General features: G+C 46.6%; 1 non-coding gene and 3 pseudogenes across 1 annotated transcript; 1 reads left to right on the top strand and 3 right to left on the bottom strand.

Annotated features, from left to right (window-relative positions):
• Window positions 1-645: 645 nt before the first annotated feature.
• On the bottom strand, window positions 646-841 carry LOC147707192 (U2 spliceosomal RNA). Its single transcript, XR_015297069.1, has one exon. It is a non-coding gene; the product is annotated as a U2 spliceosomal RNA (small nuclear RNA).
• A 2,931-nt stretch (window positions 842-3,772) lies between these two features.
• LOC147707191 (U2 spliceosomal RNA) lies at window positions 3,773-3,948 on the bottom strand (annotated as a pseudogene).
• A 2,588-nt stretch (window positions 3,949-6,536) lies between these two features.
• LOC147707190 (U2 spliceosomal RNA) lies at window positions 6,537-6,681 on the bottom strand (annotated as a pseudogene).
• A 4,362-nt stretch (window positions 6,682-11,043) lies between these two features.
• On the top strand, window positions 11,044-11,211 carry LOC147707189 (U2 spliceosomal RNA; annotated as a pseudogene).
• The last annotated feature ends 6,735 nt before the right edge of the window (window positions 11,212-17,946 follow it).

Below are 17,946 nucleotides of genomic sequence, written 5' to 3'. Positions count from 1 at the left end.
ACAGTCTTTTTCCCTCGTTTGTCTCTTTTCAAAGAGAAAAGAGTGAAGTAGTGTGGCTCACTGGTTAGAGGCGGCAGACCCGAGAGCAGAGGACGGCCCGGGACCAGGGTTCGATTCCCGGCGCGGCAGGTTTCTGGACCAGGGTCAGCGGACTCGATAATTCTCTCGCCTCGGTGCCCACTCTGATCAGCGATCACACTCGGCAACTCTGGGCATTAGCTTGCCTCATCTTCACTAACGGCCCCACCAGACCGCGGGGGATGCCTGGTCTCACCCTGGAGATACCCATTAAGGGACCATCTCTCAGGGAAGCCAGGAAGGGTTTCGCAGCGGTCGAAGCGCCTTGGGACCCTACGGGTAAGTAGTGCGCTATATAAATGCCAATACATTTACAAGTGCAGCGTCTGGATGGAGAAGGGAAAAAATGGAAGAAAAAAAAAAGTTAAAAAAATAAATAAATAACGCACGGCCAGGTGTCCGCAAAGTGGCAATTAAGTAAAATACATACATAATTAAGGCAAGACACAGTGACCAGTTGGCTTTTATTCACACGCAAACACAATAGCGCCACTTTACAGGGTTTGGTAGTGAAGCGCTACTTTCGTTTTCTCGTCTATTTTTCAACAGCATTGTTTTCCCCGGGTGGGGAAGTGCACCATTCCTGGAGGTACTGCAATACCAGGTTGATGCGTGGAGTGGACAGAGCAAGCTCCTATTCCATCTCCCTGTTCCAAAAATCAATTTAATATATGGTCCCCAGATAGAGGACGTATCAGATATTAAACTGATAAGAACAGATTTTTTTTTTTTTTTTAATATACTTTATTTATAAAAAAAACTTCAGAGATGCATTTTAACCAATCCCATAGGGTGGTGTACATTTGAACCTGAGTAGGGGGTGCACGCAGGCACCAACCTACCGGTTTTCCATCAAGATATTTCTTATCAGTACACTTTTATGCTGAAATGTATTTTTTAGCTTACCCACTCTGCCCATTTCACCTGTTTCCATTTCCCCTCAGCAGTAGTTTTTCCAAATAGTTTAATGTCAGAGTAAAGGAAAGTCATCAGTTTATCAAGACATATATGGATTGCATCTTTTACGTCTAGATTTTTTTGCTTAAAATCATTAGGTTTCGTGTTGCCCATAGGCTTTCTTTAGCTGCACATAGGATTCTCCATAGGGTCCTGTCTTTATTTTTTGACAAGGAGGACCCTAGGCCATACAACATGAGTTCATATGTGATATGCTTTTGGCTTGTTACCCCTTCAATGAGTCTGCCCATTTTCCCCCAAAAGGTGTTGGCAAAGGTACAGTTTCATAGGAAGTGGGTGATGGTTTGTTCTCCAGGGCAGTCTTGTCTTGGGCATTTGGCTGTATTTGCGAGTCCTCTTCTGTGCTGGAAGGCTTTGACTGGGAAGGCGTTGTTGATGGCCAGCCATGAGATGTCCTTTTGGGAATTGGTAATGTCCTGGTGGTTAGTTTTGTCCCATACTTTTTTGGAGAGGCTTTCTGCCAGGTTGTTTGCCATCTCCATTTTCTCTAGACCTGCGATTTCCTTTTTCAGTAGCGCGTCTGTTTTCCATGCAGTCTGGGTCTACCTCCAGCAGTTTCAACATCTGCAGGAATGGTAGAAGTACAGCATATAGTTTGTGAGGAAAAAAGGCAACAGGTAGTAAATTGTTCCTGGGGATCAGCTGGAATCTGTGGAAAATGTCTCCTGCCCCATACCTGATAAAATGGGCGGCGGTGTTTCTTTTTTGTTTTATTGCGTTCAGGCACAGGCAAAAGTACGTTGTAAAAAGGTACAGGTATAAATTCGGGACATTCTTGCCCCCATTTTGTGTGTGTTTGAACATGATGGTCCTTTTGACTTTCTCTATTTTGGAGTTCCAGAGGAAGTTGAAGATACTTTTTTGCAGTTGTCTCAGCGTAGATTTGTCAGGAGGGTAGATCATGGCAGAGTACTAAATCAGTGGAAGAATAACAGCTTTGATGATCATGACCTTCCCGGTCATGGATAGTGTTCTAGTTTTCCACAAGCTTACTTTTTGTGCAAGTTTTTTGTTGCACTGGCGGCCAATTAGCTTGACCTTCCGTGTCTTCTGAGAAAAGGATTCCCAGATTTTTTGTTGGTTTCCTGGTCGTCTTTACATCTAGCTTGGCCATGTTGTCCCATTTGCCTAGGATGAGGCACGTGCTTTTTTCTATGTTCAGGGACAGCCCTGTGGAGAAGTGTGGCTCACTGGTTAGAGGAGGCAGACCTGGAAGCAGAGGTCAGCCCGGGACCAGGGTTCAATTCCCGGCTCGGCGGGGTCTTGAGTCCAAAAATGTCCATGGACTCGACAATTCTCGCTCCGGTGCCTACTCAATTCACGGGTTCACACTCTGCGACTCTGGGCAATAGCTTGCTTAATCTCCACAACGGCCCCTCGCGGCGGGATGCCTGGCTTTCACCTTGCGGATACCCTGCCGGGGTTATCTCACAAGGGAATACCAGTACGGGTTCCCTAAGCAAGCGCTTAGAAACCGCTCGGTGATTTGCGCTATATAAATTCCTGTACATTTACATTTACATTTGAAGCTTGTGCAAAGAGTTTGGAGTGTAGGAGGACCCTCCTGGCAGAAGCGGGTTCTGGGCATAGTACTGTCACATCATCCATATAGGCTATGCACTTTGCTACTTCCCCGCTAGCTCCTGGGACCAAGATCCCCTTGATGATTTTGTCCTTCCTAAGGGTGGCTAGTAGGGGTTCTAGGGCGCATATGACCAGTGCTGGTGACAGGGGACATCCCTGTCGAACTCCTGACTTGATCTGTACATTGAATGGTGGCAGAATTAACGCCTCCCGAAGCAATCTACCTTGGTGACCCGGACCGGGGTCTTCCCTTGCACCGTTGCTGGCCGCCCTTTCGCCTCTTTTTCTGACTCCCGGCAAGAGCTCAGCATGTGCCGGTGGAAAGGAGGCCCCGGCCTCAGGCCTTCCCCCGGCTCCCAGAGTCCTCCTCGGCTGTCGCCTCATTAGGCGTCACTTTGCATACCCACGTTGTCCTCTTTCTAGTATTTGCATGCCCCGCCCCTTCCTGCCCACTGCTTCCGGCAGGCTGGCCGGAAAGCCTGGCAGCCAAGGGGATGCTGGGAATTAGGCCAGGAAGCCCTGGACAGCTCCCTGACCGGAAGTGGCCGGACCCTCGCCCTCGCTTGCCCGGGACACTGCTCCCCTGCAGCCTGAGGCCTATAGATAAGGCTTGGCCGTTCGTGGCCGTGCGGGGACGGGCGGGGCGGGGCGGGGCGGGCAGAGAAGTAAAAGGACTCGGTATTTTTCTTCTTGCTCAGAGAAGCCTAGGGCAGTGCCCACTTCTCTGCATGCCTCCCTTCCTCCCTCCCTCCCTCCTTCCATCCATCCTACTGACTTGCTGAGAACCTTCCTCCATTCGTTCCCTAGTGAAATGGATCCAAAAACCAAAGAAACTCTGCTGCTGCAAAAACAGTCTTTTTCCCACGTTTGTCTCTTTTCAAAGTGCAGCGTCTGGATGGAGAAGAGAAGAAATGGAAGAGAAAAAAAAGTTAAAAAAATAAATAAATAACGCACGGCCAGGTGTCCGCAAAGTGGCAATTAAGTAAAATACATACATAATTAAGGCAAGACACAGTGACCAGTTTGCTTTTATTCACACGCAAACACAATAGCGCCACTTTACAGGGTTTGGTAGTGAAGCGCTACTTTCGTTTTCTCGTCTATTTTTCAACAGCATTGTTTTCCCCGGGTGGGGAAGTGCACCATTCCTGGAGGTACTGCAATACAAGGTTGATGCGTGGAGTGGGCGGAGCAAACTCCTATTCCATCTACCTGTTCCAAAAATCAATTTAATATATGGTCCCCTAATAGAGGACGTATCAAATATTAAACTGATAAGAATAGATTTTTTTTTTTTGGTAAAAATATACTTTATTTATAAAACAATTTCAGAGATACATTTTAACCAATCCCATAGGGTGGTGTACATTTGAACCTGAGTAGGGGGTGCACGCAGGCACCAACCTACCGGTTTTCCATCAAGATATTTCTTATCAGTACACTTTTATGCTGAAGTGTATTTTTTAGCTTACCCACTCTGCCCATTTCTCCTGTTTCCATTTCCCCTCAGCAGTAGTTTTTCCAAATAGTTTAATGTCAGAGTAAAGGAAAGTCATCAGTTTATCAAGACATATATGGATTGCATCTTTTACGTCTAGATTTTTTTGCTTAAACATCATTAGGTTTCGTGTTGCCCATAGGCTTTCTTTAGCTGCACATAGGATTCTCCATAGGGTCCTGTCTTTATTTTTTGACAAGGAGGACCCTAGGCCATACAACATGAGTTCATATGTGATATGCTTTTGGCTTGTTACCCCTTCAATGACTCCGCCCATTTTCCCCCAAAAGGTCTTGGCAAAGGTACAGTTCCATAGGAAGTGGGTGATGGTTTCTTCTCCAGGGCAGTCTTGTCTTGGGCATTTGGCTGTATTGGGGAGTCCTCTTCTGTGCTGGAAGGCTTTGACTGGGAGGGGGTTGTTAATGGCCAGCCATGACATGTCCTTTTGGGAATTGGTAATATCCTGGTGGTTAGTTTTTTCCCATACTTTTTTGGAGAGGCTTTCTGTCAGGTTGTTTGCCATCTCCATTTTCTCTAGACCTGCGATTTCCTTTTTCAGTAGCGATCTGTTTTCCATGCAGTCTGGGTCTACTTCCAACAGTTTCAACATCTGCAGGAATGGTAGAAGTACAGCATATAGTTTGTGAGGAAAAAAGGCAACAGGTAGTAAATTGTTCCTGGGGATCAGCTGGAATCTGTGGAAAATGTCTCCTGCCACATACCTGATAAAATGGGCGGCGGTATTTCTTTTTTGTTTTATTGAGTTTAGGCACAGGCAAAAGTACGTTGTAAAAAGGTACAGGTATAAATTCGGGACATTCTTGCCCCCGTTTTGTGTATGTTTGAACATGATGGTCGTTTTGACTTTCTCCATTTTGGAGTTCCAGAGGAAGTTGAAGATACTTTTTTGCAGTTGTCTCAGCGTAGATTTGTCAGGAGGGTAGATCATGGCAGAGTACAAAATCAGTGGAAGAATAACAGCTTTGATGATCATGACCTTCCCGGTCATGGATAGTGTTCTAGTTTTCCACAAGCTTACTTTTTGTGCAATTTTTTGTTGTACTGGCGGCCAATTAGCTTGACCTTCCGTGTCTTCTGAGAAAAGGATTCCCAGAATTTTTGTTGGTTTCCTGGTCGTCTTTACATCTAGCTTGGCCATGTTGTCCCATTTGCCTATGATGAGGCACATGCTTTTTTCTATGTTCAGGGACAGCCCTGAAGCTTGTGCAAAGAGTTTGGAGTGTAGGAGGACCCTCCTGGCAGAAGCGGGGTCTGGGCATAGTACTGTCACATCATCCATATAGGCTATGCACTTTGCTACTTCCCCGCTAGCTCCTGGGACAAAGATCCCCTTGATGATTTTGTCCTTCCTAAGGGTGGCTAGTAGGGGTTCTAGGGCGCATATGAACAGTGCTGGTGACAGGGGGGCATCCCTTTCGAACTTCTGACTTGATCTGTACATTGAATGGTGGCAGAATTAACGCCTCCCGAAGCAATCTACCTTGGTGACCAGGACCGGGGTCTTCCCTCGCACCGTCGCTGGCCGCCCTTTCACCTCTTTTTCTGACTCCCGGCAGAAGCTCAGCATGTGCCGGTGGAAAGGAGGCCCCGGCCTCAGGCCTTGCCCCGGCCTCAGGCCTTCCCCCGGCTCCCAGAGTCCTCCTCAGCTGTCGCCTCATTAGGCGTCACTTTGCATACCCACGTTGTTCTCTTTCTAGTATTTGCATGCCCCGCCCCTTCGTGCCCACTGCTTCCGGCCGGCTGGCCGGAAAGCCTGGCAGCCAGGGGATGCTGGGAATCAGGCCAGGAAGCCCTGGACAGCTCCCTGACCGGAAGTGGCCGGACCCTCACCCTCGCTTACCCGGGACACTGCTCCCCTGCAGCCTGAGGCCAATAGATTCGGCGTGGCCATTCGGGGACGGGCGGGGCGGGCATAGAAGGAAAAGATCTCTGTATTTTTCTTCTTGCTCAGAGAAGCCAAGGTCAGTGCCCACTTCTCTGCATGCCTGCCTGCCTGCCTGCCTCCCTGCCTCCCTCCCTCCCTCTCTCCCTCCTACTGACTTGCTGAGAACCTTCTTCCATTCGTTCCCCAGTGAAATGGATCCAAAAACCAATGAAACTCTGCTGCTGCAAAAACAGTCTTTTTCCCACGTTTGTCTCTTTTCAAAGTGCAGCGTCCGGATGGAGAAGGGAAAAAATGGAAGAAAAAAAAAAGTTAAAGAAATAAATAACGCACGGCCGGGTGGCCGCAAAGTGGCAATTAAGTAAAATACATACATAATTAAGGCAAGACACAGTGACCAGTTTGCTTTTATTCACACGCAAACACAATAGCACCACTTTACAGGGTTTGGTAGTGAAGCGCTACTTTCGTTTTCTAGTCTATTTTTCAACAGCATTGTTTTTCCCGGGCGTGGAGTGGACAGAGCAAGCTCCTATTCCATCTCCCTGTTCTAAAAATCAATTTAATATATGGTCCCCAGATAGAGGATGTATCAGATATTAAACTGATAAGAACAGATTTTTTTTTGTTGTAAAAATATACTTTATTTAAAAATTTGGAGTGTGCAATTTACATTTTAACCAATCCCATAGGGTGGTAGACATTTTAACCTGTCTAGGTAATGCACGCATGCATTTACTTAGCGGTTTTCCACCAAGATATTTTTCAAATTGGAGAACACTTTTATGCTAAAGTGTTTCCTTAATACATTCAAGTTACCCAGTCTGCCCATTGTTTTTGCTTCCAGTCTTTTTCTGCTTTCTCTTTACCCATAGGTTTTATGTCTGAGTAGTAGTAAGTCATCAGTTTATCTAGACATATATGAATGGCATCTTTAACATTTAAGTCTTTGTGTTTAAACATGACTAGGTTCCTTGTTATCCAAAGGCTTTCTTTCCCAGCGCATAGTATCCTCCACAGTTTTATGTCTTTATTATTTGACAGGGGGGTTCCTAGGCCATAAAGAATCTGTTCATATGTCACAGTGTCAAGGTTTGTGATCCCCTTAATAAGTTTCTTCATTTTTTCCCAAAAAGCATTTGCAAATACACACAACCACAAACAATGCATGACAGTTTCTTCTCCTGGGCAGTCTGATCTTGGGCATTTCGTATTCTTGGCCAGATCTCTTTTGTGTTGGAAAGTTTTTACTGGAAGGGCATTGTTGACCGCCAGCCAAGAGATGTCCTTCTGGGTGTTGGTGAAGTCCTGGTGGTTTACTTTCTCCCAGACTTTTTGGGAAAGGTTTCCTGATCAGTTGTTGACCATTTCCATTTTCTCCAGATTTTCAAGTTCTTTCTTTAGGATTGTTCTGTTTCCCATGTGGTCAGTGTCTATTTCAAGTGTTCTCAGCATCTGCAGAAATGGTTGTAGACATGCGTAGAGTTTGTGCTGGAAAAAGGCCACAGGTACGGTGTTGTCTCTTGGCAAAAGTTTGTATTTGTGCAGGATGTTTCCTGCTCCATACCTGACGAAGTGTGCAGCCCAATTTTTTTTTTCTTCACCGCATTCAGGCATAGGCAGAAGTACGTTGTGAAAATGTATAGGTAAATGTTGGGCACATTCTTACCACCGTTTGGTGTATGTTTAAACATGATTGTTCTTTTAACTTTTTCCATTTTTGAGTTCCATAGGAAGGTAAACAAACATTTTTGCAAGTGTCTCAGTGTAGATTTGTCTGGGGGAAAAATCATAGCAAGGTACAGTACTAGTGGTAGCATTACTGCTTTGATTACCATGACCTTCCCTGTCATGGATAGGGATCTCTTCTTCCACAACCCACATTTTTGGTTTATTTTGCTTTGTATTGGGGGCCAGTTCGCTTGTCCTTCTGTGTCCTTTGAAAAGAGGATGCCGAGTATTTTGGTTGGCCTTTGAGTTGTTTTGACGTCTAGTTTGGCCAGATGATTCCAGTTCCCTATGGTGAGACATGTACTTTTTTCTACGTTGAGGGCCAGCCCGGATGCTTGTGCGAATATTTTTGAGTGAAGCAGTACTCTTTTGGCTGAGGAGGGGTCTGGGCACAGGACTGTGACATCATCCATGTATGCCACACATTTTGCTACCTCTCCCTTGGCTCCAGGGACGAAGATCCCTTTGATGACTTTGTCTTTTCTTAGTGTGGAAAGCAGGGGTTCCAGGGCGCAGATGAAAAGTGCTGGTGACAAAGGGCAGCCTTGGCGGACTCCTGATTTGATGTTTACTTTTGGTGAGAAGTTGCTGTTCACAATAATCCTACTTGTTGCATTGAAGTACAACATTTTGATGATTTTACAGAAAGAGGGGGGGAACCCCATTGTATTTAAGACTTGGAACATGTAGTCGTGCGATACACTGTCAAAAGCTTTCTGTAGGTCTAAGGAGAGTACCCCTAGGGTTTTTTTTCCTCTAGTGCTCTAGATATGGCGTCTCTGATGGTGATGAGGCTGTCCCAGATCTTTCTCCCAGGCACCGCACATGTTTAGTCTGGGTGGATGACAGACTTTAGGATTTTCTTCATTCTGTTGGTAATACATGTACTTAAAATTTTGTTGTCGACATTTAAGAGGGTGATGGGTCTCCAGTTTTTAATGTCATTTGCCGCACCTTTTTTGTGTATTAGTGTTACTGCTCCTTGGTTGAAAGAGGGTAGAAAGCTGTTATTTTTGATCCCTTCCTCAATCATGGTGATGTAGTCCATTGCTATTTCCCTCCAAAAGGTCTTCTAGAATTCCCATGGGAGACCATCCTGCCCTGGTGAGGAGTTTTTGGGAGCTTTTTCTATCTCGCCCTTCTCAAGGTTCTCGGTTCTGGTCCTGAAGATGATTTTCTTGGATTCTTCCCTAAAGTGGTCCGTGAGCCCTTTTCGGGTGTCTTCCAGGTCTTCATCCACGTCCCATCCCCTGAGCTTGGGTTCGTACAGTTGCTGCAGTTTGCTCTGCAGCTCCCTGAACGTCCTCTTCTTTTCCCGTGCAGCAGCTCTGCTTGCATCCTGGAAGAAGCTCCGGAACCTGACCTTCACCCATTCCCACCACTCGCTGGCGGATTGAAAGAGGCCCTTCATGTCCTTCCACTCTATGTACACGTCTCTGAGGTTCGCCACTAACTCCTCATTGTCCAGCAAAGAGCAGTTCAGCTTCCACGAACCTGGGCCAGCGGGGAACTTCCCTGTAAGTTCCCCCTCAAAACTGACTGCTCTGTGGTCAGAGAAGTGGACGGCGACCATGGACCTTCGCCCAGGCTTTACTGTCGGGGAGGTGAGTAGGAGGTCGATCCGTGAACGCACGGATCCGTCCGACTTGCTCCAGGAGTAATTCCTGGCGTTCGGCCCTATGCTCCCGATGACGTCCTGGAGGGACGCCTCCTTTATCATCTCCACCAACAGCCTGGACGTCACATCCATTCCTGCAGAGCCTGGCCCACTGCGTCCATCCAACTCTACTATGCAGTTGAAATCACCACCCATAAGAATGGTTCTGGAGGTCACGAGTTGCATCCTGAGCACCCTGAACATCTCGCTGGGACTCTGGAGCCTCCGGAAGCTGACGATCGAAGGGACGTCTTTGGTCCTGCGAAACGAGACCCTGCCAGTGCTCCAGTACGTCGCTCAAGTATGGCCGGTGCAGACAAGTACGGCCAAGGCCATCACGAGAATGATCTTCCACTTCATCTGGAGCTTGAAGATGGACAGAGTGAAGAGGGCGGTGATGTTCAAAACCCATGACAAAGGAGGCAAGGGAGTGCCGGACATCGCCACCATCCTGAGGGGAACCTTTGTGTGCAACTGCATGAGGACCACCCTGAGGGCCGAAGACGAGAGCCATGCCGGCTTTCTGATGGCACGCTTCTTCCTGCTGCCAACGTGGAGACGCCTGGGATGGGCAGAGTGGCTGATGACCGTCCCGTACAACTGGGAGACCCCATGGTACTACAAAAAGTGGAAAAGTTCGTAAAGGAGTTCGGCTAGAAGGCATGTAGCCCCGCCGGATGGACCCCCCGACTTGTCCAACGACAGATACGTGCCAGAGACATCAGCGAGCCGATTGGCGCTCTCCCTTCAGCCAAAGCAGACCACGTGTGGGAAAACGTCGCTTCCAAACGCCTGACAAACCAGCACAAGGACACCGCCTGGATGGCCATCCAAGGAGGAATCCCTGTGAGAGCCTTCATGCAAGCAAGAAGACTCTACCGATACAAGTCCTGCCCAAGCGGGTACACCGCGGACGAGACAACATACCACCTCTTCTGGGAGTGCACGTACGCACAGGACCTGCTGAAGGCCATAGGCACAGAGCTTAGGGCCTAGATACCTACGACCTGCATCACTGCTGCCTCGGTGATGTATGGACTGTTCCCAGGGACACACGCACTAGAAGACCGCCAGGGATGCTGGAGGCTCCTGTGCTGCTTCAAAGATGTTCTTCTGTTCTCCAGAAACCGCCTGGTAGTAGGGGAAAAGGAGACATCAACCCTGGGATGCCGTAAGATGATCCACAGCCTCCTGTGCGACTACGCAGCACTGGACGGATCAGATGGAGACAGCAAAGACAAAACCTGAGTACCCAAGGGGCGGCCTGTTCAGGCGGGGGCCCCAGAAAGACTCAGGGAACGAAGGCAATCCCAATGGAGGCCAGCTTGTACACGCAAGGGGGCCCGGAGGGACCACTAACCTACTTCTTCTTATTTTTTTTCCTTCAATCCAGGAACCTGTTAGGCGACCGGAGAGAGGAGAAAAAGGATGAAGACAGGTGGAGTAAATGTACTAATAATTTACTGTATGTATTTTATTAACGTGACCTTTTTCCTTCACAGTTAAAAGGTCAATTGGATAGCTTGCGCACTTGTTGCCAAGTTTGTTACCAACGACTTACGAATAAATAGGGTGTTGTGGAAGGTGACGATTGATGTATCTGAACCGGAAATGACGCCCTGACACGTAGGAAAAAAATTAAAATATAAAAAAATCTGTTCTTATCAGTTTAATATCTGATACGTCCTCTATCTGGGACCATATATTAAATTGATTTTTGGAACAGGGAGATGGAATAGGAGCTTGCTCTGTCTTGTGGTAAATTTAAATTACCTATACTTAATTTCTATGCGGTAAAGTTCAATAAGAATAACTCAGTCAAAAATGAGAGGCAGAGTCCGTGGCATCTGAGTTTATAAGGGTTTTATTCCTCAAAAAGGAATTGGTTCGAACCAGGTATCATGTTCCATCACCACGAGGGTTCAGGAAGGGATAGACATGAACATGTACAATGTTTTATTAACAGAATATCATATATATAGTCAATGCAGATAGTGGTGATGAATGCAGAAGGCGTAACAGCTGAGAGAAAAGAGATAAGAACACATGTGCGTAACAGAAGGCGTGCATGAAGGCGTACACGGAGGTGTGTGCTAGACAACGTCATATGAAAGTGTAACAGGTGGGTGGATCCATAGAAGAATCCTGCAGAGTCAGCAGAAGTACATGGCAGAGATGCGCGCGCAGCAGCATGACGTGTGAGTGACGTGGAACTGGAGGGTGAAGGGGACTTGACATTTGCACTATACGGGGAGACAGAAGTCTGGCGTGTCAGAACAACCTAATCCCAAATCATATCTGGTATCTTGTGTTTGAGGAACTGTATTATCTAGAAGGAAAGGTCTCTCGGGCAGAGGCTATTCTATACTGACTGCTAGTGCGTGCATATGCGACTACGTGTCTAAGTGTAAAGGAAGGGGCCATGGGCCTACCATGGTAACGGGAGCTATGAATTACTTGCATGGAGACAGAAAGGCCGGGCCCTTTGCTCTGCAGCTGGGAAGGATGTTTACCTAAACTACTAGACAGGAATGTATTTTCGAGGAGCGGAGCAGATAACTTGAAGGCTGAATACTGTTTTGGCAGGCAATCAGGCCGAGCCGGGCACCGCTAGACGCGCAGGGAGTAAGACAAAGGTCAGGGATACGGATGCAGGTCCAGGCTGCAGCTTCCAGAGGAAGAAGGCAGAAAAAGCTCGATGGCAGAAATCAGGGCCTAACTCGCCAGAGCCAGGAAAACGTGAAAGTGCACCATGTAAAGACAGTGGCAAGGCATACTTAGGAACTGAATATTCGACCCATTCATGGTGGATCTGAAAGAGGACATGTTAACGTTGGACGCAAATGTATTTGCGTCTTCATAGCTGGAAGTGGAGGGAACATACATGTACTTGAAGCACATACATGGAGCCGTTGGGGTCTATGTTAGGGGACACAATTGACCATAAAAATTCATATTACCTCATTCCCTCCTTGTCCCCTACGGACCCTTCATGAGGTATCAATCCTCATTAATCTATCAATCTGTTCATGTAACATCATTTGCTCTTCTTTCTTCTTACGGTGTTTTGAACGTGGACTTGAATTAGGAATACATGTCGTGGCGCACAAGCCGCAAATCGCTGGCCCACATTGCAGACATAGGCAACAACTGAATACTATGAGAAGGGCTATTCCTAGGAAGGATAGGACTTTCCATCCCCAGGCTGATAACACGCTCCAGAACCAACCGGACCAAGTCCAGGTGCCTGGATTCTGGTGTATCTGACTTGCAATCTTGTGAAGACGGGTTATGGCTCTATATACTGATGGCGCGTTTTCTGGAATGAAAACACAGCAGCTCGATCCGATGACTCTACAGGCTCCGCCCCTATCGGCCAGGATGACGTCAAGGACGAGACCATTTTGAAGAACAACAATCCGCATAGCAGACTGCTCCTCCGTTAAGTTGCCCAGGGCGGAAGTAGTTTCATTCACTACTGCTTCGAGGGTTCTAGTTAATTTACGTATCAGTTTACTATTAAAGACAGCACCTAAGTAAGGAAAGAAACCTTTATTGAAATCTGTATACTGCTCCCATGCCGTTTCAGTGTAGTCGACAATCGGGAGATCTCTCTTGGGTCTAACGTGTACTAGATGGGAGTCCCTATGATAATCAGGAGGGGCTAGGAAAACAGGTGGCAGAAGGAATGCAATGTAATAGGTACCAACCCAATCTAGAGGTAAGCGTATATATGCTGTATGACCACAAACGAAATAGGAATGACGGGAAGCTTTAAATGTAGACTTGCCTTTATCACTGAATTCGATCACAGTAGTACATCTACTATGACCCAGGTGTACGGAACCATTCTTTCTGACACATAATTCACCTTTGACTGGTAATACGGACATAGCGGGCAAGACTGGTTCGGTTTCGGATTCAACATTCAGAATCATGAGGTTAAGTGTAAAGTTACCTAATCCATATACTTCGTTTTCTAGATCAGTCCCTGTCCTTTTGGGAAGACCCTCCTTGTCAGGGAAACATACTTTATGCAGAACGGTGTTCAAATTTCCCCATACCCAATTGCCCTGGTAAACTACGGAATTGGAGTCTAAAGAATTAATCAAACTAAACCATGCACCACAGGAACCATTGTGTGTGAACGGGTACGGAAAGAGGGGCAGAACTCCCTTGTATTTCTGATAGGGAGGGAGTCGGCCACATATCCAACAATTAGTAGCATTGCTGGTCTGATGGGAATGATGTAACATACTAATGAATGTATTGTTGCGCAGCGCAAGACGGTAAGATAACTCATGGTGGGGCAGTTCACTGAAAGTGTGCTCGGCAGTGACATTTAAGGAAGAATGTGCACGCTTGAAAATAGGATAATATATGTGCAACAGTATACTTGCAGCAATAATCAAAAGACTCAGAAAAACATAATCAATAATGTCACAATACAGTGACTACGAAGTGATTTACAATATTCACGTTTCTTGAGCTGTTTCTGTCTATCTCTCTCTCTATTGGGGTCTAGGGGATACATGTCAGAAACTTGTCTAACCGATTCACCTAGGGGAGGACTTAAACAATTAAACTGTCTGACTTGCTAGACCTCAACTTTAATTTATACTCCTGAGAAGAAGTTTTCTCTACCAGGGGGAGTTTTGAGTCAGTCTCTGGAGGAGGGCAGGGCTGGGAATCTAAGTCTGGCGGCAGTCCATGGCATTTTTTAACATGACTCGAGTGAAGCCAGCCCTTACGGCCCTCCACCTTAATCGCAGTCCTTGTAGTCAATAACACGAGCTTCGGCGCCTGCCAACGGGGCTCCAGCGGACTTCTCCTGTCGAAGTTCCTCACGAACACCAGGTCCCCCGGAACAACCTCATGTGGCTTCACCTCGGTGTTGTCGGGAAAGGCTGCAGCAACCTGTGAACGACATGATTGTAGTGCAGACATCAAGGAAGCAAGGTAATCTGTCAGCATGTTACAGTCAACATCTGTAATTTTTCTCGGTAGAGGCGTCCCCCACATATTCGGTGGCCTACCAAAGACCACCTCGTACGGGGATAGCCCTGTTCTAGAGTGTGCGACCATTCTCATATAAAAGAGTGCAACTGGTAAAGCTACTATCCAGTCGACGCCTTTTTCTCTACAGATCTTGGCAAGACGGATTTTCAGAGTCTGATTATGACGTTCCACGAGACCTGCTGCCTCGGGATGTCGGACACAGTGGAATTTCCATTGATAGCCGAGCAGGAGTGATACCTGCTTCATAAGCTCGGACGAGAATGGCTGACCGTTATCTGAGTATACGATACGGGGCAAGCCATACCTTGGGAAGAATTCACGAACCAGCTGCTTGGCAGTGGTCGGAGCAGTGTAATCTGGGACTGGATATGCTTCTGTCCAACGGGAGAGTGCACGTACAACTACGAGGACATATTTGAATCCTCAACAACGTTCCATCTGGATATAATCCATCTGGAGAACTTCAAAAGGGTGATCAGGAGGATGAAATCCACCTTGCTCTACGGGAATGCTTTTACCTGGGTTGAACTGGCAACAGATCATGCAAGTACGCACTTTCTGTTTGGCTGCTGCTCGTAAATGTTTATTGAACCAGAGGTTTTGAATACTGTCTAACATGGCTTTTTCTCCTAAATGTGCAGGACTGTGTACTGTGTTAATGATAACTTGAACCATAGAGTCGGGGAGAAACCATGTAGATTTTCCCTTCGTCATCCATCCCTGTTCTGTCTGGATCCCTCCTAGTTCAGTCCATTTCTTTATTTCGTCTGGTGTAGCATGTATCTGTATGTCAATTACATCTAGGGCGGGATCCTTAACTGTCATACAATGTGTCGGTGTCGGGACTATTGTCTTTGTCAGATCAGTTGGGTGAGTCTGAGTCTGAGCTGTATGCTTGGCTGTTCGGTCTGCCAGGTCGTTACCCTGGGAAATTGTATCTGTGACTTTCGTATGTGCCTTGCACTTCATGATGGATATCGCTGTAGGCAGATGTATTGCGTCTAACAGAGCTTGAATGAGGGGACCGTGCTGGATCTTGGCACCGTGAGAAGTCAAAAAACCTCTCTCTCGCCAGAGTACTCCGAAGTCGTGTACGACTCCGAAAGCATAACGTGAATCTGTGTATATGTTAACTCTCTTGTTCTTTGCTCGAATACAGGCTTGAATCAGATCGATGAGCTCTGCTGCTTGAGCTGACAGGGTGTCAATACAATTCGTTTCTATGACTTCAGTTTCTGTCGTGACTGCGTAGGCGGCCACTAATTCTCCTGTGCTTGTTCTCATGCATGAACCATCCACATAAAGTGTCAGGTCTGGATCTGGTAATGCGGTATTTGTCAAGTCTTGTCTGGGTTTCGTCGTGATGGTAATGACTTCAATACAATCATGTGCCAATGGATCTGTCTCACTTAATGGCAGAAGTGTAGCAGGATTCAATGTATTACAACGTCTGATTTCTATGTGTGGCTGAAACAATGTCAATTCATAGCCTGTCAGTCGTGCTATAGTCAAGTGTTGAGTCTGTGTTCGGTTTAAAAGAACTTCCACGGAGTGTGGAACTTGTACTGTCAATTGATGTCCTAACACTATGGAATCGCTTTGTCTGATTGCTAGAGCTGTTGCTGCTACTGATTTCAAGCACGCAGGCAGAGCCTGGGCTACTGGATCCAATGTACTAGAAAAATAGGCACATGGTTTGTGTGAACCTGCTTGATCCTGAGTGAGTACTGACAATGCAGTACCTTCTCGTTCTGTGACAAAAAGTGTAAAAGGCTTGCTGTAACATGGTGTCGCTAAAACAGGTGCTTGACATAAGGCTTTCTTTAATTCGTCAAAAGCTTGTGTATGTTCCTGAGTCCAAGGGAGGACAGTCGATGTCGCTGCCTCCTGGGTTGTCAACTGTATGAGTGGTTTCGCTAGAAATGCATACTGAGGGATCCATTGTCTACAGTAAGAAGTGAGGCCTATAAAAGCTCGTACCTCCTTTTGTGTCTTGGGTTGTGACATGTTTACAATTAACTGGATACGGTCAGGTGTTAGCTGTCTCCCCCCTTTGGACAGCAAGTGCCCAAGGTAAACCACTTGCTGAACACAGAATTGCAGCTTTGAAGGGGACACCTTGTGCCCCTTGTCAGCCAAGAAATGCAAAACCGTCAGTGATGCTTGCTCACATTCAGGTTCGCTGCGGGCGGTGATCAATAGATCATCGACATACTGTAGCAGGGCAGTGTTGTCAGGCATGTGTATACTGTCAAGTTGTCTTTTCAGTGCTTGGCTATAGATGCTAGGGCTTTCTGTGAATCCTTGAGGTGCGCGTGCAAATTTGAAGCTTCGACCACTTAAACAGAATCCGAAGAGATATTGGCTTTCCGGATCGATTGGGACACTAAAGAAAGCGTTCTTCAGATCAATTACAGTAAAGAACGTTGCTTCGGAATCAATGGCAGTCAATAGAGACGAGATGTCTGGGACCACGGGATACTGTGGTACAATGCATTTATTCAGTTCTCGCAAATCGATCACTAATCGATAAACTGGGGGTGCATTTGGGTCAGTACGTTTAAGAATTGGAATGATAGGGGAGTTACATAAATTCGAGTCGGTTTCTACAACCACTCCTTGTGTAATGAGCTTGTCAATGATTTTCAGTAAAGCCACTACAGCATCTGGGGGTAACTTGTATTGTCGGATTCGTGGTAGTACTACTCCTGGCTTGAGTGTGACACGGTATGGAGTAATGTGCATACAACCTACATCAGTGGGGCCTTGTGCCCATAAATGTGCAGGAACATTCTGTAATCTGGGATCAATATCTCTCAACACATAGTGACCCTTGAAGTCACGTAAAAACAGTCTTACTCCTTCCGGAGAACAGCAAATCACAGCTCCTAGAGCTTTCAGTGTCTTGATACCTAACAAGTTTTCTGGACATGATTTCGTTAATAACAAATCTGTAGTGCGAGACAATGGACCAACTAAAAGAGGTACTGGTTTCGATACTTCATTTACAATAGGTTTGCCTGAAAATCCAAGGGAAACATTCTGGGAGCCTGAGAGGGGTGCCCCTGGAACCTCGTCGTGACTTATTGTCGTCCTGCTTGCCCCTGTATCAATCAAAAACTTTCTATCTTTTCCTAACACTTGGCTATGTACGTAAGGACCCTCTTGATCTACAGGAACCTCAATAAGAGGCAAGCCAACTTCCCTCTCTAGGCTGTTTCATGTGTATCGCTGATAATCGGGATAATCAGTTTGGGCATACTGGTACATCTGTTGCGTTGCATGTTGTGTTGCGGCAATCGGTTGTGGCTGTGGTACCGCTACGGTCTGTACTGTCTGTTGTGGAGCTTGCATAGGCTGGATATTCTGTGGTACTTGTTGTTGGACCTGGTCCTGTCTAGGTTGACGCGGTCTTTCTTTAGTTTTACCTGTAGCTATATTGTGTTTCAGAACTGCACAATCGTTTATATAGTGACCTGGCTGTTTACAATAGTTGCA

The sequence above is a fragment of the Lissotriton vulgaris genome, chromosome 6 (genome assembly GCF_964263255.1).
Source record: "Lissotriton vulgaris chromosome 6, aLisVul1.2, whole genome shotgun sequence".
In the NCBI taxonomy this organism is placed as follows: domain Eukaryota; kingdom Metazoa; phylum Chordata; class Amphibia; order Caudata; family Salamandridae; genus Lissotriton; species Lissotriton vulgaris.
Note: the sequence above shows the minus strand (reverse complement) of the source record. Positions and strands in the feature narration are given on the sequence as shown.